At 37.8% G+C, this 25,418-nt stretch overlaps 1 long non-coding RNA gene across 1 annotated transcript in view; it reads left to right on the top strand.

The window, feature by feature from the left end:
• Nucleotides 1-523: 523 nt before the first annotated feature.
• LOC117299407 overlaps nt 524-25,418 on the top strand; it is a 42,949-nt gene continuing 18,054 nt past the window's right edge. The window contains exons 1-2 of the long non-coding RNA XR_004520071.1: nt 524-646; nt 18,840-19,009. This is a non-coding gene — a long non-coding RNA (uncharacterized LOC117299407). The remainder of the gene's footprint in view (nt 647-18,839; nt 19,010-25,418) is intronic.

Here is a 25,418-nt window from a genome sequence, read left to right as displayed (position 1 = left end):
TGTGAAACGGCTCCCTCTGAAGTAACTTTAGTCTTCGAGAAAGAAGTAATTTTCAACGACTTTGATTTCGAGACCTCAGATTAAGAATTTGAGGTCCTGAAATCAAGCAGCTGAAAGCGCACAACTTCGTGTGACGAGGGTGTTTTTATCTTTCATTATTATCTCGCAACTTCGACGACCAATTGAGCTCAAATTTTCACAGGTTTGTTATTTTATGCATATGTCGAGAAACACAAAGTGAGAAGACTGGTCTTTGACAATTACCAATAGTGTCCAGTGTCTATAAAAGGATTTGAATAGCGAGGCGATGAGTTCCAGTTTTCCAATCAAGTTTTAAAGGCGTGGACACGTTTGGTTGTTTTCAAAGACCAGTATTCTCGCCACCACACAAACAAATCCATTAACATACATACTGCGAAGATTGCATGTGCTTTGGAATCACAATCAAATAAAACATTGATCAGAAAAACAAATTCGTGGGTAGATGTTTTTATTTTATTTTGTCGTTTTCTATTGTAGGACTGAGGTGGGCACATACATTGAATTAAAACTACAGGCAGACAGGTGACGTCAAGGATAACGACATTTATACCTCTCAAGGTTGCTGACAATTGCATGGAAATCTAGCCGTGAATCAGTGACGGAGGTAGGTTTTTTGATTTGTGATTGAACAAGGACAACTTACTAGAGTGGGACTTGAATCAAATACTTCTAAGTGCCGGTGCTCTACCAACTGGCGAAATAAACAAACGGAAAAAGAACAAACGAGTTTGGAATAGTTGTAAAAGATATTACAACTTTAAAGACACTGGACACTATTGGTAACTGTTAAAGACTAGCCTTCACACTTGGTGTATCTCAACGTATGCATAAAATAACAAACCTGTGAAAACTTGAGCTTAATCGGTCATCGAAGTTGCGAGATAATAATGAAAGAAAATACATCCTTGTCACACGAAGTTGTGTGCGTTTAGATGGTTGATTTTCAGACCTCCAGTTCTAAATCTGAGGTCTCGAAATCAAATTCGTGGAAAATTACTTCTTTCTCGAGAACCATGGCACTTCAGAGGGAGCCGTTTCTCACAATGTTTTATACCACCAACCTCTTCCCATTACTCGTCACCAAGAAAGGTTTTATGCTAATAATTATTTTGAGTAATTACCAAAAGTGTCCGCTGCCTTTAAGGAACATTACATAATTGGTAAGAAACAAAAATCGTGAAGATCACAGATTTACATACAACTTCCACGGTCGAATGATGATGATAGTTGAAAACATCCCTTGAAATATTTCTGCCTGCAATGATGTCATACTTGATGACAAATAAATAATCTAATTTCGTGTTTGTGAGTTTTAGCTCAGTGAGCGTTTTATTCATTTTTGTTTTGGGATCAATTCAATGCAAAATATTATGTCATCGGTTAGTCACTAGTCTCTCGTGACCCAGATGGCCGATCGATTTCAAACTTCAACAGGTTTGTCAGTTTATGTACATGTTTAATTCATGGTGGATTACATACAGTGCTTACACTGCAAGCAACTGTTGTGTAAGCAAAACCCAATTCTGTAATGTTCTTTTAAAGGGAAGGTATACACGTTTGGTAGTTACTCAAAACTAGTATTAACTTAAAAACTGACTTGGTAACGAGCATTGGAGAGCTGTTGATAGTATAAAACATTGTGGGGAACAACTCCCTCTGCAGTAACGTAGTTTTTGAGAAATAGGTAATTTTTCAATAAAATAATAAAAGACTTCTAGCTAGAAGTCTTTTATTCCTATCTGAAAGCACACAAATTCGTCCAACAACAACAAGGGTGTTTTTTTTTCTTTCATCATTTTCTCGCAACTTCGATGACTAATGGAACAAAAATTTTCACAGGCTTGTTATTTTATGCTTATGATGGGATACACCGAGTGAGAAGACTGGTCTTTGACAATTCCCAAACATGTACCTTCCCTTTAAGGCTATTCCTAAATTATTACGAGTAGTTCTTCCTAACTCGAGACAAGACTAGTCTTACCTCAGCGGAAATCCACCCGATGCATTTTAACAGTTCTATAAATAAGACTCATGTATGACACTAAGTTATTGGTTGATCAATCAATGCCTTCTAAAGTAGGAAAAAGAATTTTCTTGTAAGATTAAGGCCTCACGACGTCAGTTCTTATTATGCATCATCACGTGGCATTCCTTTAAAAACAAAATCTCAGTTCCGATATTGAACCGGAAACGCCATACACGTGCTGTATGCAACCGTGAAATCACGCTACGGTCAGATAAAGTGGCACAAAGAACGTGCGTAGTACATTATCCCCCCAAAAATATACACAAAATCAGCTCTCTTCTGAAACAACTTCACTTGCTCAAAATTGAACAGAGGATTACATACAAAATCGACTTGCTTGTGTTTAAAGGCATTGGACACTATTGGTAATTACTCAAAATAACTAATAGCATAAAACCTTATAGTTGGTAACGAGTAATGGAGAGCTGTCGATGGTATAAAACCATAGAAGTCTTATATAGCGCACGTATCTACCAAACAAGGTACTCAAGGCGCTGAGTATATACAAACTTTCAGAAAGATACGTTATTGAAGTGATGAATTTTGAGACCCAATTATTTAGCACCTTGTAAGGGTTTACAAGGTACTACGGTGCATACAGCAGCCACAGCCAGGCACACCGGGGCGGACCCCTTCTCTTTTCGATAAGTGCACTAGGTTATTTTACATATGTTACGCAACACATTGGGCCAACGGCTTTACGTCCCATCCGAAGGACACAAGTTTTACGGCTGGGGATTCGAACCCACACTCTGCTGATCAGAAATACCAGAGTTTGAATTCGGTGCTCTTAACCGCTCGGCCACGACACTTCCACGGATTTTGTCCAGTGTCTTTAAGGCAACGAATGGTCACTCCCCGACGTATATATGTGACCCACTCTGTGAAAATGAGTTACATGTCGCCCAATGCAATATTAAGTTATGGACAGTTCTGGATTTTTTTTTTAAATAAATAAAAATAATTATTTTCTTTTTAAGATCTTTAGTTGCATGGTTAACCTTTAGAACACTTATTTGTAGGCAATAAAGTTATGAATACAACAATTTTGTGATCATACTTATGTCTTATTTGTATCCTTTTGCACACAATGGTAGTTTAAAATATCATTTTACTTGTAATTCGTTTTTCACAAAAACGGGAGTAACTCAGCAATGCGATACACCCCAAAGCTTAGACACATACCAAATTACTGCTGCTGATGTGTTCTTTCCAGCCATGCATACAACTCAATTCCTGAAATTGCCTACATCTGACTCATTTTCACAGAGCGGTTCACACATATATATATATATATGTAATACAAGATTCGTGTGCAACCATAATATTCCCAACACTTGAAAATCTACGCTTTGCGGAAAAAAAATGTGGAGAACACATGTACCTCGGGGGGGGGGGGGAGCGTTCATTTCAAGTTGCAGCAGCTAAGACATGGAACGCGTTGCCTTGGATCGGTCGAGTTGGTCTTTGAAAAGCGTTTGTAAACGTTTCATACAAAATGCGTATGATTAGACAGATATTTAAAAAGTAGAATATAAGTTAGATCCACACAAGTATCACTCGAAATTACGTGGTTTTCCTTTTACCTCGTAGTTCGCAAAAGGAAAACCACGCAGTTTCGAGGCAAATGTGTGTGGATCATTGTATTCTACTTTTAACACATCTTTCTAACATTATGTATTTTATCACAAACGGTTACATACGCTTTTCAAAGACCAACTCGACCGACATAAGGTAATGCGTTGACTTAATATTTATGCGTGAGTACTTACAATTCTAACCCAAAACGAGGCCAAACTGGTGTGTAGTCGAGTTGTTCAATAGTACCTTTCATCTAAAATGTGTTTTAGTGTGTGAAAACATGGAAAGTACAAATCGAAGATTCGATCTCAATATGCAAATTGTACTCTTTAACAACATGTCCCTACTCATGGGTTTACGAGTTTTTAAAGACCACAATTTGCATTTTGAGATCGAATCTTCGATTTGTACTTTCCATGTTTTCACACAGTAAAACACATTTCAGATGAAAGGTACTATTCAACGACTCGACTACGCACCAACTTTGGCATTTATCAGATTGATGAAGACCACTGTCGATGAGTCTGGATTCGGTGAGGTCTAATATTGAGAATATTGTGAATGTGGGATTTAGTTTGATGAATAATTGCTGCTGGATAACCATTTCCATTGCTAGAAGTTGTTTTCATAGGAGATTGGTTGTTCCTGGCGAGCCACAGGGATGCGACAATTTCTGCCAAGAAATGTCTTGAACTCAGTGCACCCCAGGCAGTTGTTGAACTTGTTAAATGTGGATGTCACAGCAAATCACAAGTCGTTGTTCCTGTCTTAAGAATAACCTGCCTTGTACATCACTGTACATTGACTGCAGTAACACACCAAATTATGATGTCAGTACAAGAAGACGACTTTGACTACCTGGTGAAGGCGCAGTAGACCCCAGCTGGAAATAGAATAGCCCTTCCTGAGAAAAGCATGGGGTACTGACCAGGTGATTCAAGATAACAATCATATGTTTGATGGATAGGCTGAAATTTATGTAAACAAGGGCCTTATGACAATGTGCTGGTGTCTATGTTACTCACATGCAAAGATATACAAATGTGTATTTAATGTGGTGGCCATATTGAAAATTAAGATTACAGCCGAACCAAATTGGTTACAAGTAAAGTAAATATGTTAATGGAATCCTAGTTATCATAAACATGGGGGTTGCCACCATATATACTTTTCTACGTCGCTCACAATTTGAAATATACAGGAAAGTGTATTAAATATGGCGGCCATTTTGAAATTCAAGATGGCGGCTTAACCAAATGAGTCACAAGTAAAGTAAATATGTTAATGGAATCCTAGGTATCATAAACATGGGTATAGCCACCATTTTTACTCTTCTACATTGCTCAGAAGTTGAGATTCAAAATGGCGGCTGAAGACGCCATTTAAAAAAATTGTACTTTATTTTTTTGAAATCAGCACCCCACAATTGACCAAGTTAGCCAATAAAATCAATTTTGGCACGAAAATCCAGCTGGACCAAAATATCTGACATAGGGACCTGTACTATATTATTGTGTCCACCATATCTGAAAATGGCTTATTTCTTGTCACCAAGTTAGTCTTTGTGCTAACATATTTTTTTAAGTAATTGACAGTACATGCCTTTAAGGCAATACGGCCATTCCTGGTGTCGGGGGATGGTCACAATAAACGCGCTTCTAGGCGTTAGGAAATTCAATTTAGCTAAATCAAGACCGGTTGTTTGTTGTACTATCAAACAAATCTCTTGTGGTTGGAGTTGTTAACGGCTGGAGTGACGTCTACGTGCAGAGATTAAATTCCACTTAATTAGACTTCCTCAACCAAGATGAATTTCAACACCATCTTTTAACCGGGTTGAGGTTTCAAACATTGACTGGCAGGGGAAAGTGGGTTAGATCACTGGGGAATTGAAGATGGGATTTTACTGGGTTAAGTACCCGAGAGTGTTTTAATGTGGAGTAAGAAAGCGAGTTGAACATTATAACAGCGAGTTTGCTTAATGGGTTGTTTACATAATGTTAGAGTATACTGAGAGACTGTCTACTATACGAATGCATGAGTCAATGTAACGGTGTATGAAGATTGGCATGGAGGTGGGGAAGGGGGGCAGACACCCCCCCCCCACCACCACAGACATCCAATACTATCCTGCTCTGATAACCCCTTTGCTGGGAACTAAGTTAAAAACAAAATAAACAAAACACATTGTAAGGCCTTTGTTCCATTGAAAAAGTACCCAAGAATAGGGGTGCAATTACCCACTATAAGTATACTCCCATATAGCATTCTTTGCAAAAATGCGGAAGGGCAGCGGACACTATTGGTAATTGTCAAAGACCAGCCTTTACAGTTGGTGTATCTCAACATATGCATAAAATAACAAACCTGTGAAAATTTGAGCTCAGTCGGTCATCGAACTTGCGAGATAATTATGAAACACCCTTGTCACGTTTAGATGGTTGATTTCGAGACGCCTCAAGTTCTAAACCTGAGGTCTCGAAATCAAATTTGTGGAAAATTACTTCTTTCTCGAAGACTATGGCAAATCAGGGGGAGCCATTTCTCACAATGTTTTATACTCGTTACCAAGAAAGATTTTATGCTAATAATTATTATTTCGAGTAATAACCAATAGTGTCCACTGCCTTTAACAAACAATTACTTCGAAGTCTCAAAGCTTGTTATACTAAAGAGAACATTATAAATTGAATCTTGAACTTTAACCCTCTGCTCAATTTAAGATTGGGAGTCCCAGAGCCCCTCGAGTTATCCCACCTCCAAGCAAAAAAACACCCCAACACCAGTGTGATTTGTTCAAAAGTCCCAGCATAAATCTTGAAACATATCACTGAACCTCTCAACAAATAGGAGCATCTATTTAAAGGATTTGGGTACTTTTTCTAACACAAAACACAATGTCCACAGACTTACATCAAACTTACAAAGTTTGAACATAATGATCAGTGAGACGAACATTACTTTTCATGACATTGTTTGATTCATTTCTCAAAAGACTACAGCACCTCAGCAACTAATATTTTCAGTGAAGCTTTCTACTATCATTATCTTCAAACTGCGTAAGTTTAGTGTAAATCTGTATTTTTTTGTGTTTTTTGTCCTACATTAACTACATAGACCCTTTAAGGGCCGAATGTCATCTAAAAAACATAACGTTTGAAGTCTATTAGGGTTTTATCCATACACCGATGTGTGTTCAATACTTTCCCGAGTCTTGTGAAAACAGAATATCACAGGCATGTTACTTGGGTGGAATTCGAACCCACGACCCTTGTAGCAACTCTAGAGCAGTGTCTTACCAACTAGACTACCGAGGTTGCCCGGTAGCTAGAGGCAGTTCGAATGCTACGTTTTTGGCAGCGGGTACCGCTGGAGGTCAACAACCCCATGTCATAATTTGGGCACATTTTTAATAATATGATAATATCGAAGTCTTACATAGCGCACGTATCTAGCAAACAAGGTACTCAAGGCGCTGAGTATACACAAAATTTCAGGAAGATAGGTTATTGCAGTGATTAATTGTGAGACCAATTTTGTTGGCACCTTATAAGGGTTTACGAGGGCGCATTTAGCAGCCACAGCCTGGAACACCGGGGTGAACCCCTTCTCTTTTCGATAAGTACACTGGGTTATTTTTCCTGCGTTTCACAACATTTGGGACCAACGGCTTTACGTCCCATCCAAACGATGAAGCAATGGTTAAGTGTTTTCTTAAGGACACAAGTGTCTCGGCTGAGGATTCGAACCCACACTCTTCTGATCAGAAACACCAGAGTTTGAACTCGGTGCTCTTAACCGCTCGGTCACAACACATCGGCTTTACGTCCCATCCGAAAGGACGAAGCAATGGTTAAGTGTCTTGCTTAAAGACACATGTGTCAAAGAAACACCAGATCAAAAACATCAGAGTTTACATTCTGTGCTCTTAAAGCCATTATACACTTTCTGAATAGAAAAAAAAAAAATAATAAAAGGTTCACAGATTTACAAATAAATCACAAGGTTTACAGAAGGTAATGGTGGAAGACTTCCCTTGAAATATTATTATTCCATATTATTATTCCATAAAATGCTTTTCTTTTTGAAAAAACATTAAAACAATTATCAATTCTCGATATCGAGAATTACGGATTTATTTTAAACACATGTCAAGACACGGCAAAACGTTATTTAAAAACGTTTATAAATAACGTTTAATATATAAACGGTTATAAATTTATAAAAGTTATTTTCTCCCGACTCCGATGACCGATTGAGCCTAAATTTTCACAGGTTTGTTATTTTATATAAAAGTTGTTATACACGAAGTGTGGGCCTTTGGAAAATACTGTTTATCGAAAGTGTCCAATGGCTTTAACCGCTCCAAGACATTTCCTTATACTTCAATTTTTGTTGCACTGAAACCCTTGTGGGGGCTCTCAAATCTGTCTAATAATGGTCTAACAGAACATTGTGAGGGTAAACAATATTTTGTGAATGAACTCGACGCTCTGATTTCTCATTATTTAGCGGGCTGCATCTTAATGTGCCAGATCGGCGAGGCCAGACAATTAATCTTATTATCTCGAAGGTCTGGTGTCTTTTATTAATAGAAATTAACTCATGGCCGATGCTTAATGTGTCTACCAACGCTTAACCAACACAATTAACCGCCAGTCGGGTTCCCATCCTCAATACTATTCTAGACACTATAATCAAACGTATTGATTGGTTAGTCTGGTTCCCTTTATTAACACTGATTACCTTTAGAGTCGTCTTAGCCGCTAATTTGATTTAAGTATGGACTTGTAAGGTCAAACAAATGAAAGTATTGTTTACCGTTACCGTCTGCTGCCTTTTTAGAGGCCGCCTGTTTTTTTTTTTTTTTTTTTTTTTTTTATAATATGTGGTAAACGATCCATCACGAAAAAAGTTAACAATGATAGTATGTTTTGAATTTAGTTCACCGACAAAACAAAAAAACAATACCAAGCGAGCAGATAGCCATCTCGAACAATAGCTCAGCCTTTTGTCCTGAAAAACAAAATAGAAACATAGCCGGGGCGGTCATTTCGAAACATATTGTAAACGATTACTTGCCATTTTTCATTATTATTATTATTTTGTTTAAATGGGATCACATTTTTCGAAATTAGCACACCGAAAAAAGGACTCAGAAAATACCGCCTGCAACCATCTTAAAAAATAGCCCGGCCATTTGTCTTCGAAAGTATAATGGGTGGCTCATATATAAGTAAAAAGAGACTCATTTTTTTTCTTTTCAAAATGGTAGCCCGCTAAACTTGTTTTTATTTTGTTGGCCTTACCTTTCCCATGATGACGGATCGAGGTTGATTTTCTAATGAAATAAAATGGCTGACTTACCGTCACAAAGACCGATGGGTTGCGAGCGGTTTGCTCTGTCGGTTTTCTTTCAACTGCACACAACTGCATGATAAGTGAACAAAGCAGAGCAAAATCCGATTAGGACTAATTTAGGGAGGTCATCCTTGTGGTTTTTTTTTATTTATTTTGTATTTTTTTTTTTTCAATTATCAGCTTATCTCACAGGGAACAAATCACTTATTAATAATATCGAAGTCTTATAAAGCGCACGTATCTTCCATACAAGGTACTCAAGGCGCTGAGTATATACAAACTTTCAGAAAGATAGGTTATTGCAGTGATGGATTCTGAGACCCAATTGTTTAGCACTTATAAGGGTTTACAAGGTGCTACGGCGCATTAAGCAGCCACAACCAGGAACACCGGGGTGAACCCCTTCTCTTTTCGATGAGTGCATTTGGGTTCTTTTACATGCGTTACACAATACAAGGGACCAACGGATGTACGTCCCATCCGAAGACGAAGCAATGTTTAAGTGTCTTGCTTAAGGACACAAGTGTCACGGCTGGGGATTCGAACTTACACTTTGCTTATCAAAAACACAAATGCAGAAGCTCTTAAAAACAGTAAAATGTCAAATCTGAATGACACCGGATCCTGATGTAGTCCGCACTAACTTTAAAGGCACTGGACACCTTTGTCAAAGACCAGTCTTCTCATTTGGTGTATCCCAACATTTGCATAACATTACAAACCTGTGAAAACAACAACATTATTGTTTCACTGCGTTACTTCAGTAGATAGCAATCTAAGTGCGACATCCTTTAAAGGCAGTGGACACTATTGGTATTTGTCAAAGACTAGTCTCCGCAAAAAAATGTAGCTGCATTATTTTACGAAAATGACGGATTTGTGAAGAATATATGACGACCAAAACCCGCCGCAGAAAAATGTATGACGCCATGGAATGTGAATCTGATGTAAGTAGTGGCTTGTTGCAGGTAAGATTTGAGTTATGAAGCTTTGAAAAATGTCCGCCCCAGAAACGGGCCTCAATAGTTATGACTCTAATCCTGTGTACAGAGAAAGAGTCCTATACTATAGGTCTACTTCAGAGGGAGCCTTTTCTCACAATGTTGTAACTATCAATAGCTCTCCAATGCTTGTTACCAAGTCCGTTTTTAAGTTAATATTTGTTTTGAGTAATTACAAAACGTGTACATTCCCTTTAACGTGGTGGGGGGGGGGGGGGCTGGAACTTTCAATCTGATAAATGAGGCTCGTGGCTGTACATGGAATTATGACTTGCAACCCAGTTTACAGAGCTCCCATAGATTCGGCACGCGCGTGAGGTAACTGGGTCAGAGTTCATAATTCAATTGACAGCCACAGGGCCTGCCAATCATGACGACCCAGCTCCTTTAAGTAAGTGTGATCAATCAGGGTGCACTAGATAGGTGTTTGCGTGTTACCACACTTTCTTCTTACATTGGTTAGCAGACAGATAAATGGATCATGAACGTAGAAAACAGTGTTGCAACCTTTGGCAAAAAAAAAAAAAAAAAAAAAAAAAAAATACACGCTTGCCCCATCCAATTGAAATCGTCAGTAGGTGTTAACATGGCATCCTGACTACATGGCTAACCATACAGATCTGGGTCATGAAGATACAAGTTGTGTAACCTTTGGCAAACAAATCACAAGCTCACACCATCCCATCCCAATTATATCAGTAGGTGATAACGTAATCTGTTATTTGCATGGTGACACATATATAAATGGGTCCTCGAAATCAGGAAACAGTTTGTGAACTCTAGCAAAAAGTCACATGCTTACCTCATCTTTCTTAATTTCTTAGTAGGTGTTAAGGTGATATCTTATTAACATTGGGTGCGTTCGTTTAGCTCCCCTGGGTCGACCCCGGTGTGTGGCGATTTTTTTTCTTCAAGGACGAACGTGTGCAGATAATTACCCACGTTCGTCCTGGGAAAAAAACACACCACACACCTGTTAAACAGATATATATGGGTCCTCAATACAGAAAACCTTTTTGTGACCTTTGGCATAAAGTCACATGCTCACGTCATCCTACTTAATTTGACAATACGTGTGAATGGGTTATTGCTACTAAAGATCCTTGAGGGTATGTACTGGAGTCAGGCTTTGAGTGTCAATTTCTGGGTTAATGTTTCAACCCCAGCAAATGGATCATCCACCTAGCTGTCCGGATTACACCGCATGGTGGCGCGCTATATCGACCTAAGTGTTATGGCCTTTATTTGGTTTACTTAAACTCCATTTGTATATTATCTGCTTTGCTGTGTAGATTTATTTGTTTATGTTTATTTATTTTTATTTTTAGTGGAGCTCTTAGACCCCGTTACTTCATCTTCAGTGAAAACAAAGTCCAAACATCTTTTAATGTAGCCTTGCTCAAGGCAGTCGCATTATTCACTCCGAAAAAAAAAGACCGCCGCAGTATGAATACCCACTCGTATACACTGTGCGTAAAATGTGTGTAATTTTTAAGCTATATTAAGTATGCGGGCTCGATTAAAAAATTTTACAAAATAAGTAATATTTCTTGAAAACCTTCCTCCATTTTCAAACTGGCCTTTCTAAATCGTATACCTCATTAATGCCTTGCAACTGCAATCCCGGCCATACCTTCCATTTAAAAGCACTGCTTACTCACTCTCGATACCAAATTAATGCAACGACTAATATTCTCCCTTTGTGTATCGCAGCTTATGCATAAATTAACACATCTGTGAAAATGGTTACTTACCTGGCCATCGAAGTTGCAAGAGACTATTAAACGAAAACTCAACCCTTACTGCATTACTTTGTGTGTTTCCAGACCAAAAAGGCTTCAGGTCTGAAGTCAGTTTTAATAATCGAATGAGAAATAACATATTTTTCAAAAACTACGATACTATAAAGGGAGCCGCTTCACACAGTGGTTTATACTTTGTTTTATATTACAACTCTCCATTGCTCGTTACCAAGTTAGTTTTATGCTAAAAATTATGGAAGTAATTACCGATAGTGTTCACTGCCTTTAGGGCTGGACAAACTAATCCAATAAACATCCAATTATGACAAAAAGGTACAGTTGCAAGCGCTAATTCATGTTAACAATGAACAGTCTCCATCACACGCTAGAGGAAAACACCAATAACAATCAGCTAAAATGAGTATCCCACACTACATCAGCTTTCACACGTTTCACACACTACACCCCGAGGGGCAGGGAAGCAACTATGGATAAGCGTCCATCGGACTACAAAACGCATGCTCTATCAACGCCAGAAGTGACGAGCCCGACGCTAGACTGCTCGGCCTCAAAACTGCCCGGAGCACGGGAAGAAAAATCCCCACAATGATTGCTTCTTGTAAAGGATTGTAAATTACACTCTATCTTAAAGTAGACTCTGATCAATCTTGAATAATGAGATGTAAATTGCTTTCTCGAAACTCTGGACCATGCCTTCATGATTCATGATTCAATACAGTAATTCTATTCCATTGCCGGTCACTCATATTCACCGGACTGCCCTATTTTTGTTTAATGGTTTGTATTTGGGAAAATTGGATTAACCTAGGAAGGGAATTAGAGTAAACCTCAATGCAACGGTTTTCAGTCTACCGTTGTATGCAAGGGTTAACAACATAAATTCAACTGATGATTTCAATCTCGCGTCTCGCCCATGTGTACATTTTGTGCCATTCTTATAAACCTTTCTTCTAAAAACATTACATACCATTTCGTTTTATCTAAAGAACATTAAATTTTCATAATATGTATAAAAAAAAACTACTGTAGGCTTAAAGGGAAGGTACACGTTTGATTATTACTCAAAACAAATTTTTACTTAAAAACGGACTTGGTAACGAGCATTGGAGAGCTGTTGATAATATAAAACATTGTGAGAAATGGCTCCCTCTGAAGTAGCATAGATTTTGAAATAGAGGTAATTTCTCACTAAATTAATAAAATACTTCTAGCTAGATGTCTTTTATTCCTATCTGGGGCACATAAGTTCGTCCAACGAGGATGTTTTTTCTTTCATATTTTTCTCCCAACTCCGATGACCAATTGAGCTCAACATTTCACAGGTTTGTTATTTCAAGCATACTGTCGAGATACACCAAGTGAGAACACTGGTCTTTGACAATTACCAACAGTGTACCTTCCCTTTAACCATTGGTTTATTTTCATTTATGTTAAGAGTGCCTAGCACACGTGTACTTCATTTTCCGGTCATCCGTTGGCAGTTCAGTAACCAATTTAACAGCGGCATTGTTCTTTCTCGCACAATACCCAAAGCCGAACCAGTAACTCAATTTCACTGAACGATTGTTTGTATGGGTAGTGTGATCAAAACAGATTCAACAATTCACTCGAAAAAAAAAATCAAATCTGCGTCTATTTTTGTCTGAAATCTCTCCGTTGTGCCTGCAGTTTTAAATTGAATACCGATTTCTAACGCCTTATAAGCTTGATTGAATGTAATTCAATTAAAGTGTATTATAATTGCATTAAAATAGCTTCCCCGTCAGTTTCTTTTGTGGTTATACTTTACAAATTCACTTACCTCCACTGAAAGGCATCACAGTCTGAGAAGCAATACTGCTCCGGATTTTCGGAGATATATTTTAAAAACGCTACCTTTTTTGATAGATTGCATTGGGTTAGTTCAAACTGATATATCTTAAAGGAACACGTTGCCTTGGATCGGTCTATAAAAAAGCGATTGAAACCGTTTGTTATGAAATGTATATGGTTGGAAAGATGTGTTAAAAGTAGAATATAATGATCCACACAAGTATCACTCAAACTGGCACGGTTTTCATTTTACGTCGCGAATTAACACAGTCGGCCATTTATGGGAGTCAGTTTTTTGACTCCCATAAATGTCCGACCGTGTTAGTCGACGAGGTAAAACGAAAACCACGCAATTTTGAGGCATATTTGTGTAGATCATTGTATTCTACTTTTACAACATCTTTCTAACCATATAAATTTTATAAAAAACGGTTACAAAAGCTTTTCAAAGACCAACCCGACCGATCCAAGGCAACGTGTTCCTTTAATATATATCTTAATTTATATACACATGAAACTTTGCAGCTTTCCATGGTTTAATGTAATTTGTGACACCTTTCGCATGAAAGTTATTTGGTCACATTTCACTAGCCATTTTTTTTTCTTCTTTCTTTTTTTGAAGTCAAGGCATCTTTCTTCATGGTTTATGCGTATCTGTTTACGGGTTATTTATTTCTTTGCAACAAACAAAATAAACAACAGTAATTGGATAGAGCAAAGCTGTCAGAGTTCTCTCTAACTCTGCAGCAAGTAAAATACAAAATAAATAAAACAAATCTTGCCGTGTTCTCAGCAGATGACTTAATTTTGCGTTACTGATCAACAGAGTGACATGTGTGTTCCAGTCCCAGCAGGGACTGTGTCAATTTGCTGCGTTGTTATGATGGGACGTAAAGCCGTTGGTCCCGTGTGTTGTATAATGCATGTAAAATGCAACAGTGAGCTTATCTTGAAGAGAAGGGGTTATCTCAGATAGTTCTGGTTTAAACCATAACATGATGCGTTAAAGGCAGTGGACACTATTGGTAATTACTCATAATAATTATCATCATAAAACCTCACTAGGTAACGAGTAATGAGGAGAGGTTGATAGTATAAAACATTGTGAGAAACAGCTCCCTCTGAAGAAATTAGTTTTAGAGAAAGAAGTCAAGGGTGTTTTTCCCGAATTTAATTTCGAGACCTCAGATTTAGAACTTGAGGTCTCGAAATCAACCATCGAAACGCATACAAGTTCGTGTGACCTACCTCCATGGTGTAACAAGGGTGTTTTCTCCCATTATTATCTCGCAAGTTCGAAGACCGATTGAGCTCAAATTTTCACAGGTTTGTTATTTTATGCATATGTTGAGATACACCAACTGTCAAGGCTAGTCTTTGACAATTACCAATAGTGTCCACTGTCTTTAAAGGATGTCTCAAACTTCACAACGTAGCCACACATACAATGCATGCACACAATACTGAGCGCTTTTGGACGCCCATGGGGACGTGAGACAGCGCTTTATAAAAAACCCATTATTGCCATTGTTATTATTTCGCGTGAAAGTTTACGATCCTTTTATTCAGCAGGCTGAAGTCAGATGTTTACTTTAGGGTCATAACAGGAGTGACGGGTGAACTCGCATGTTACTTGATATCCTATTTTTCTATGGTTTTTTGTTGTGAGCTGTTTTTTTTTTGTTTTTCTCGATTCACTCCAACTCTTTTGGCTTTGTAACCTATGACTTTTATGCCAGTACTTCTCAACTGAATGAAGTTCCAATGTTGTTTTACCTCTTGCAAAAAGTATACGCTATGAGGTCATTGTGATGTATCGGATGTTCTTTAGCTACAGTTTTCTATATAATACATAAATACTTTAGATTGATGTATACCATCTGTTTAGATATAAATGCAGGCAACCCCAATGTTGCTCCCCTTAAAGCCATTGGACACTTTCGGTAAACAGTTCGTCCAAAAGCCCACACTTCGTGTATCACAACTTATATATAAAATAACAAACCTGTGTAAATTTAGGCTCAATCGGTCATAGGAGTCGGGAGAAAATAACGGGAAAACCCACCCTTGTTTCCGCACGTTTCGCCGTGTCATGACAAGTGTTTAAAGAAATCCGTAATTCTCGCTATCGAGAATTGATATTGTTTTAATGTTTTCTCAAAAAGTAAAGCATTTCGTGAAACAACACTTCAAGTGAAATTTTTCACCATTACCTTCTGTGGACCCTGTAAATTATTTGTAAATCTGTGAACTTTTTTTTCTTCTTTTTTCTTTTTCTGTACCGAACACTTTTTGGTAAATTGTCAAAGTTAAGTCTTCTCACTTGGTGCATGTCAACATATTTGCATCAAATAAACAAACCTGTGGAAATTTGAACTCAATTCGTCGAAGTTGCGAGATAATAGTGTAAGAAAAAACACCCTTGTCAACACGAAGTTGTGTGCTTTCAGATGCTTGATTTCGAGCACTCAAAAAGCTTATTATGTGGTTTCGAAATCAAATTCGTCGAAAATTACCAATGGACGTAATTTCTTTCACTTCCCCTTCTGTGGCCCACATATTTAGTCGTTTTGCAACGTTAAACATAGTCGTTGCATGAAACAAATTATATTTTCATTACGTTTTCATCCTTCAATAGCCAGTAGAATACAAAGTTATTAGAACTAATGAAAAATGATTAAAATTTAACCAAGTTTGAATTGGCGATAAATCTTATGTCAGATTTCATTAAACACCCAATCATTCCAGCAATCAGTCCTTCATCACTTTTTTATTTTGACTAATCCATTTTTAACTCGGTTAAAAATAGGCGGGAAAAAATGAGTAGGAAATTACTTCATCAACTATACAGGACCCGATTTCATGGCTCTGCTTACTGTAAGCAACAGATCGGCGCTTAAGGAAGCAGATAATGATGTGCCTACGTCAAGCGTTTCACTGGTTAGCTGGGTATTTTGGCTTCTGCGCGTGCGTACTCCACGTTACTAGGCATTCTACGATAACACCGCTAGTGCAACCACGGGCATTTTACTTGGGTGAGATTCGAACCCGCGACATTTGCCGTTTGGAGCAGAATAGACGAACGAGATTGCGAGGTGGCTAGAGGCAGTCCGAATCCTATATTTCAGGAACAGGTACCACAACGATTTAAAAGATGTTGAATTTGGACTAGAATTTTTATTTTTGCTATGTTTTACGTCGTAAATTATTAAGCAATTCTAGGCAATCTAGTAGGTTCATGTTAGTGTGGAAATCGAAATACATACAATATATTATACAAAACTTAGGTAACCCCAAGAGTTTACGCACACGAAACACACAATATTTTTGTCAGTCCTTTGTTCACATTTTCCCCTTTAAAGCCATTGGACCCTTTCGGTAAACAAGGTTGCCCAAGGCCCACACTTTGTGTACCACAACTTCTATATAAAATAACAAGCCTGTGAAAATTTAGGCTCAATCGGTCATCGGAGTCGGGAGATAACAACGGAAAAACCCACCCTTGTTTCCGCGCGTTTCGCCGTGTCATGACATGTGTTTAAAATAAATCCGTAATTCTCGTTAACGAGAATTTATATTGTCTTGCTGTTTTCTCAAAAAGTAAAGCATTTCATGGAATAATATTTCAAGAGAAGTCTTTCACCTTTGCCTTCTGTAAACCCTGTAAGTTATTTGTAAATCTGTGATTTTTTTTTTTTTCCTGAACAGAAAGGGTCCAATGGCTTTAAAGCCAGTGGACACTATTGGTAATTAGTCAAAATAATTATTGGCATAAAACCTATATTGGTGACGAGTAATGGGGAGAGGTTGATGGTATAAAACATTGTGAGAAACAGCTCCCTCTGAAGTGCCATAGTTTTCGAGAAAGAAGTAATTTTCCACTAATTTGATTTAGAGACCTCAGATTTAGAACTTGAGGTCTCGAAATCAACCATCTGAACGCACACAACTTTGTGTGACAAGTGTAATTTTTCTTTAGACATTATCTCGCAACTTCGATGACCGATTGAGCTCAAATGTTCACAGGTTTGTTATTGTATGCATAGGTTGAGATACACCAACTGTGAAAGCTAGTATTTGACAATTACCAGTAGTGTCCACTGCCTTTAAACTTTGCGCTTGATGAGCTCAGTGTACACAAACACATTGGACCTTCCAGCCATGCAATTTGCTGCGACAAACCGATACCAATGTATCATCATGACGGTGAAGTCAGTTTAATGTTGGCTTTTGGACATTCACGTTCACGTTCACGTTCACGTTCAAACCCAATGAGGCCTGGTTCTTGAAAATTTTACCGAGACGAAGTCGAGGTTAACTTTCAAAAACCAGGCCTCGGCGGGTTTAAATCACTAGTTGAAAACCTTTTCGGTCCAAAAACATCAACGCTTTTTGGTCAAAAAGCTAAATAATGCAAAAGTAATAAATGTTCAATAATTTGTTTTAACACAACAACCCTCCAGCTATGAAATGGTAATATAAGCCCTCTGGTAAACAACTTCTTATAAGGAGATTGCTGTGCGCGTCGCGCGTATCGCGTGATGTGGCACAACTGGAATGAAGAAACTGTCTCATAAGCCAAGGTGCGAGCTGTCATGTTTTTTTTTTTTTTTTTTTTTTTTTTAGGGGGGGGGGGGACATTTAAATGGTTTTACATCAGATGTAGTGCGCCTTTAAAAAGATGTGTAACTAATTATTATATTAACAAGGGCACTCTAGAGAAAATTCACCCATGCACTTTTTACCCTTCTACAGCTCAATGAATTCGAGCCCACTACCACTAATTGAAGTGATCTTTCATATTTCAATGAATGGATTTCTACGTCGTTTCCACACTACATCAATTCATCGCAGTGTATGTCTGTCTTTAGTGTAGAGAACAATCATTAATCTTGTCCAAGAAGAGATCGTATAAACATCCATCTTGTAAACACTGGCGATATAGAGTGATTTGATTGTACTTTTATCATAATATGTCATTCCAATTGAGCAGATAATCTACTATATGCAGTCTTTATGGCTGATTTTGTTTTTCGTTAACCTTTTTTAATATTATAGTTAGTCCTCTTTTCTATAGTTAGTCCTCTTTTCTCAAATTTTCACAGGTTTGTTATTTTATGCATATGTTGAGATACAGCGAGTGAGAAGACTAGTCTTTGACAATCACCAATAGTGTCCACTGTCTTTAAAGGGATGTAACTCTTAAATGTTCGTTATATTATCTTAATTGTGTATCTGTTCGTATTTGTGTAGGTTTGCAACTTTGTGAACATCTATAGTCAGTTTACCGGTAGTGTTTGCTGTCGTTTACCGTCATCGCATACCGTTTACGACAGTTAACCGTCATTGCAGACCGCTTACCAGCGTTTACCAACACGTTTACCACTGGTGATAGCTACAAAGGATCAACTGCACACATCTTGGTGAGTTTCTCATTGTTTGTTTGATGTTGAAAACTACAGACCAAATCTCAAGGATGAAGGCTTGATCGCAAACTAATAAATCAGGGAACAAGCATTGGTAACTACCCCAAAATTCAAAGAAGCATGCGTCAGTTTATGGCGCGCAATTGAGATTTAAAATTGAGATTTTTATTTATTTATTTTTTTTTGTTTGAGGGGGGGCATGTGGATCTTCCCTGGCTGGTCACTTTTTGTGCGTTTAGTCTTTATTATGCATGTATTTGAGGTTGTAATTTAAAAAACAAATTTTTTTTTTTTACGGGATTGTAATGAAAGACGAGAGACTTGAACACTTGTTCTAGTTACACATGAATTTGAGAGACCTTTAAAGACAGTGGACACTATTGGTAATTACTCACAAAAATTATAAGCTTAAAATCTAATGGGAGGCTGTTGATGGTGTAAAACATTGTGAGAAACATCTCCCTTCGAAGTAACGTAGTTGTCGAGAAAGAAGTAATTTTCCAAGAATTTGATTTCGATACCTCATAATTTAGAACTCGATGTCTCGAAATCAATTAGCATCTAAAAGCACACAACTTCGTATAACATGGGTGTTTTTTCTTTCATTACTATTCTCGCAACTTCGACGACTGAATGAGCTCAAATTTTAATAGGCTTGTTATGTAATGCATATCTGGGGATACACCAAGTGAGAAGACTGGTCTTTGACAATTACCAATAGTGTCCAGTGTCTTTAACTTAATTGTAATGTAGTGTAAAACACTTGTACTCTGTTGTTCTACTTTCACATGAACTCTTGAAAAAAAAAAATGGTGCATCGCAAAAATGAATTTGATTTAACAACCCATCTCAATACTGGTCTATAACTCAGGACTAGCAGTGACATTTAAGATGCAAATCAAGACCTGCCTATAATCTTATTCTATGAAACAGGATTCATAGAAACATGAAATCTTGACAGATGAAAAATACTTTAATTCTGTCAACTCAGTTCCGTATTGTGCAGTAATGCAGTCCCAATCTACTTATAAAGTGTATTGCCTCATTCGAGCACGTTACAAACCCCTAATGCTTTATTCGATACACGTTCCATCGTACTTTTTTATATATTTTTAAACCCCAGTGTTACAGTACGTGACAGATGAAACTGTGGTTTATCGCGGTAATCCACGGGATAGTTATTCAATATTGTACGTCAATCGTGTATGGTATTAACGTGGATTGCGCGTGCTGACGTGGGTCACGTCATTCTAGACGTGGGGGTGACATCTTCCAAGATGACGACGTGTAAAGTGGACACGTACATGTCGACACAAAGCGAGGGTAATTGTTCTAGTCAATCGTTGTTTGACCCTTTTCGACGTTAAAGAGAAAATAATGTAGGTTTATTTTTTTTTTAAAGAGTAGAGTACCGGTATATTTTGTTGCACACCAAGCACTATATCCACAGATTTACATTAAACTTTGACAGTTAGAAAGCGTCTCTAAAATATATTGCTGATGTACTGTAGTTTTTAAGAATGACTTAAAACAAGCCACGAAAATATTTCGTCTCAGGAGACGAAAATTATTTTAGCATGTAGTAAAACGTACTTTCGTGACACTGTTTTACTCATTTCTAATGAAAAAGCTAACAGCACCTCAGCAAGTAATATTTTAAGGGAAGCCTTCAAATATCATTATCTATAAACTGTGTCAAATTGTAGAAACTCACAATAAATAAATTGTTGTGTTGTCATTTAGCCTTTGTGAAAGAATCCGCTAGGGTCGAAACGTATCAAGAAATACATTTTGCATTTGTATCACCTTTCTGGTTTGTAACAGCTACTCAAAATGTGCTCGTACACGACCGAACAAGGTTTTAAATAAAATTACCAACGGATGAAGTAAATGTTGACAGTAATGTACTGTTTAGGATGAATAAGTATTAATTCGGAAGTCATTTACAATTTGCAATGAATGGTTTTGTGAATCAAGTTTAATGTAGATAAGGCCTTCATTCCTGGAGTGCTTTTCGCCCGAGGTCGCTGATTATATGCAACAAGGTCGTTCCATCAAAAGGGAACAATCGTGCTGTTATTTTTATCAGTCTGACACAAACTCCGTGTAATTATAAAAGTGCATTAAAACTGACCATGACATAAGTTACTGGAACCTAGAGCGTGATGGAGCACAAATTAAACCAATCTTGCAAGTCGAAAACGATTCGACCACTGTGTTAACAAAACGAGACCAGCCGCAGTCATTCTATTCAACCACTCATGGTCACCATGGTTACTACTTATGTTGCCAGTCTAAAAAGGAGCCATCCACTGCGTTAACAATTTGTCTCAGTCCTCTCCTTAATGCCATTAGTGTTGGTCGGCTAGACCAGTCATTAAAGGCAGTGGACACTATTGGTAATTGTCAAAGACTAGCCTTCACAGTTGGTGTATCTCAACATATGCATAAAATAACAAACCTGTGAAAACTTGAGCTCAATCGGTCATCAAACCTGCGAGATAACAATGAAAGAAAAACACACCCTTGTCACACGAAGTTGTGTGCTTTCAGATGCTTGATTTCAATCACATAATCTTTGGCGCGTACTGGCACCAACTGGCGCTGGCCCAGTTGACTCCTAGCATAAGGTCTCGAAATCAAATTCGTTGAAAATTACTTCTTTCTCGAAAACTATGGCACTTCAGAGGGAGCTGTCTCACATTGTTCATACCATCAACTTCTCCCCATTACTCGTGACCAAGAAAGGTTTTAAAGGAACACGTTGCCTTGGATCGGTCGAGTTGGTCTTTGAAAAGCGTTTGTAACCGTTTGCTATAAAATTGATATAGTTAGAAAGATGTTGTAAAAGTAGAATACAATGATCTACACAAATATGCCTCAAAATTGCGTGGTTTTCGTTTTACCTCGTCGACTAACACGGTCGGACATTTATGGGAGTCAAAAAACTGACTCCCATAAATGGCCGACCGTGTTAATTCGAGACGTAAAATGAAAACCGTGCAAGTTTGAGTGATACTTGTGTGGATCATTAATTCTACTTTAAAAACATGTTTCCAATCATATACATTTCATAACAAACGGTTTCAAACGCTTTTTTATAGACCAACTCGACCGATCCAAGGCAACGTGTTCCTTTAAGCTTATATCTATTTTGAGTAATTACCAATAGTGTCCACTGCCTTTAAATGTTCATTCAGGTCAACCACATGGCCAAACTTTCATCTGCCAGTCTACAAACGAGTCAACAAATGTGTTTAAAGACACTGGACACTAATGGTAATTGTCAAAGGCCAGTCTTCCTACTTGGTGTATCTCAACATAAAATGCATAAAATAAACCTGTGAAATGTTGAGCTCAATTGGTCGTCGAAGTTGTGAGACATGAATGATATAAAAAACACCCTTGTCACATGAAGTTGTGTGCTTTCAGATGCTTGATATCCTTACCTCAAAATCTAATTCTCCCAATAACATACCAAGTATGGTAAAGTTGCCTCAGCTCATTCTTCTTTGTGTCATTATCGATGGGCAGCCATATTAATCATTTAATGCCCAAAATTAATGCTATATTAATTTTGCTAGTCTAAAATAAGCCAACTAAATTGTTAACACAATAAACTTGCCTCAGTCCATCCTCCTTTATGTCATCAGCGATGGTCAGACACATCACTCATTAAAATACCCATCCATCAACCACTCAGGGTCACCGTGCTTTCATTTCGCTAGTCTATAATAAGCTTACCAATTTATTAACAAAATAAACTTGCCTCAGTCCATCCTCCTTTTTTGTCATCATCAGTGGTCAGTCATATCAATCAATCAATCAATTTACATTTCAGCCACTCGGGGCCAGCTAAGCAATTTTGCCAAACTAAGTCAACCACTGTGTTTAAAATTAGACTTGCTGCAGTCTGTTCTCATTTATGTCGCCATCGTTGGTCAGTCATATCAATTATTCACTCTCCTTTCATTTCAACCACTCTGGGCCAGCAGAGGTAATTTTGCCAGTCTATAATTAGACTTGCCTCATTCCATTCTCATTTATCTCATCAGCGTTGGTCAGGCACGTCACTTATTAACTGTCAATTTATTTCAACCACTCAAGGTCAACTATGTAATTCAAATTGCCACAAAAACAATTGCATTTTTTTTGCTCGGCGTATAGTCGATATATGTGATAAAGTCCCGTGGGACAACATGCTCCCGAGCAGCAGTAATCAAATTCACCTTTGTTGTTCCTGACCCAAATACGTTGTTCTTTGTTGGTCTGTCCAGTTGTTTCCCTCAGTTGATTTACTCCCCATGCCTGCATGCTCCTCTTCAATTCATTCATTTTGTTTTTGCTCATGTAGTTGCCCTCCGCTCTTGTTCTGTTCGTTTTTGTTGTATGTTTTTAATGATCTTTGCTTAAATAATGATTGGATTCTTTATTATTTTGATTGGTTCGTTGTGTTATCGTTTCACCTTCGCTGTATCTCAACATAAAATGCATAAAATAAACCTGTGAAATGTTGAGCTCAATTGGTCGTCGAAGTTGTGAGACATGAATGATATAAAAAACACCCTGCGTTTGTATGTACTTGTATCTGTTCAGGTCAATGAATTAATAACAATAATAAGACTAGTAATACTTTAGAATAAAAGTGAGAGTGAAATTAATTTTTAAATTGAAAAGGCGCCTTGAATATGCAACAAATCTGTAAAACAATCTGCTTTTTGCAAGACAGATTGTGATGGCCAAGGATCAAGTTACGAGCTTATGGTGTGTGTCTTATTTTCCGTACTAAAATGGCATTAGTCATCCCGGTGAAAATATACTCTAGCGGTCAATGGCATTAGTTTTCTTTCGTTATCCATTACAAATTGATGATCTGCTCCTAAGAAAATTATCCATTTTCAGCAGGATATATTAAAGGCAGCTTACAGGCAGTGGACACTATTGGTAATTACTCAAAATAATTATTAGCATAAAACCTTACTTGGTAAGTAGTAATGGGGAGAGGTTGATAATATAACACGTTGTGAGAAACGGCTCCCCTGTCATTATTGTCTCGCAACTTTGACGACCAACTGAATTCAAATGTGAGAAGTCAAGAAGTTGACATTAACCAATAGTGTCCAGTGTCTTTAATAATAAGCAACCCACCAACCTAAACCAAGTCCAAAAGACGACAAAATATGCAAAGTTTGATACTTTAAACTACGCCATTATATTCAGCAACAAGTCCACCTGTCCAGATCCCTTTGGTGTCCATCCATACGCTGTGACACGGATGAATAATGCTCCGGACGGAACAACCCGGAACTTGACTTTAGTGAGTCAGATCATCACCTTTATGGGATCGATGGAACAGCTTAAAGGTCAATGGATTCCACAAGCCGACTGACAGTCAGTTCATGTTACAGGTGACATCTCCCATGTCGCAGAATATTTGATTCCCATTTTTAGTGGGAGGGTACTTGGAAATAGAGACTTGCAGGTAGTTGACTCAGAGAGAGAACATACAAACAGACAAACAAAGACAGACAGACAGACAGACAGACAGACAGACAGACAGACAGACAGACAGACAGACAGACAGACCGACAAACATACACTAGACAAATAGACAAACATTACTTGAAAAACCGACAAACACAGAGAGCCAAGAAATCAAACAGAGACAAGCATACGAACAATGAGAGACACAAGAGAAATCTACTCTTCGACAAATAGCTAAACAGAAACAAGACAGACAAACATACACAAGACAAATGGACAAACATATACTAGACAAACAGACAAACAAAGAGAATACAAACGGACAAACACAGAGAGCCAAGCAATCAAGCAAAGACAAGACAAACGGACAGAGAGAGACAAGACTGACAAACATAGGCAATACAAACGGACAAACACAGAGAGCCAATCAATCAAACAAAGACAAGACAAGCGGACAAATAGACACAAGACAAATGAACAAACAGAGACAAGATAAAGAGACAAACAGAGACAAGACGAATAGACAAACAAACACCAGACAAACTGACGAACAGAGACAACACAATTAGACAAGCAGAGACAAGACAATCAGACAAACAGAGACAATACAAATATACAAATAGACACGAGATAAACAGACAAACAGAGACAAGACAAATGGACAAACAGAAAGAAGACAAAGAAACAAACAGAGACCATTTACATGTGCAAACAGTCAGTCTCCTGACGATGACTAGAGCAAGCTAGTCGAAACGTTGAGACCAATTTCAGAACTGACTCCGCGGCAGTACAGTTAATAACGATCCTATAAGCTAAAGTAGTAGTCCAGTCTAATTTCTATACCATCCGCCCTGGTAATAGTTAAAAAGCAGGACAGTTCTTTTCAGAACTGAGAAGTCTCCCGAACCTCCGATTATCTACT

The sequence above is a fragment of the Asterias rubens genome, chromosome 14 (assembly GCF_902459465.1).
Source record: "Asterias rubens chromosome 14, eAstRub1.3, whole genome shotgun sequence".
NCBI lineage: Eukaryota > Metazoa > Echinodermata > Asteroidea > Forcipulatida > Asteriidae > Asterias > Asterias rubens.
Note: the sequence above shows the minus strand (reverse complement) of the source record. Positions and strands in the feature narration are given on the sequence as shown.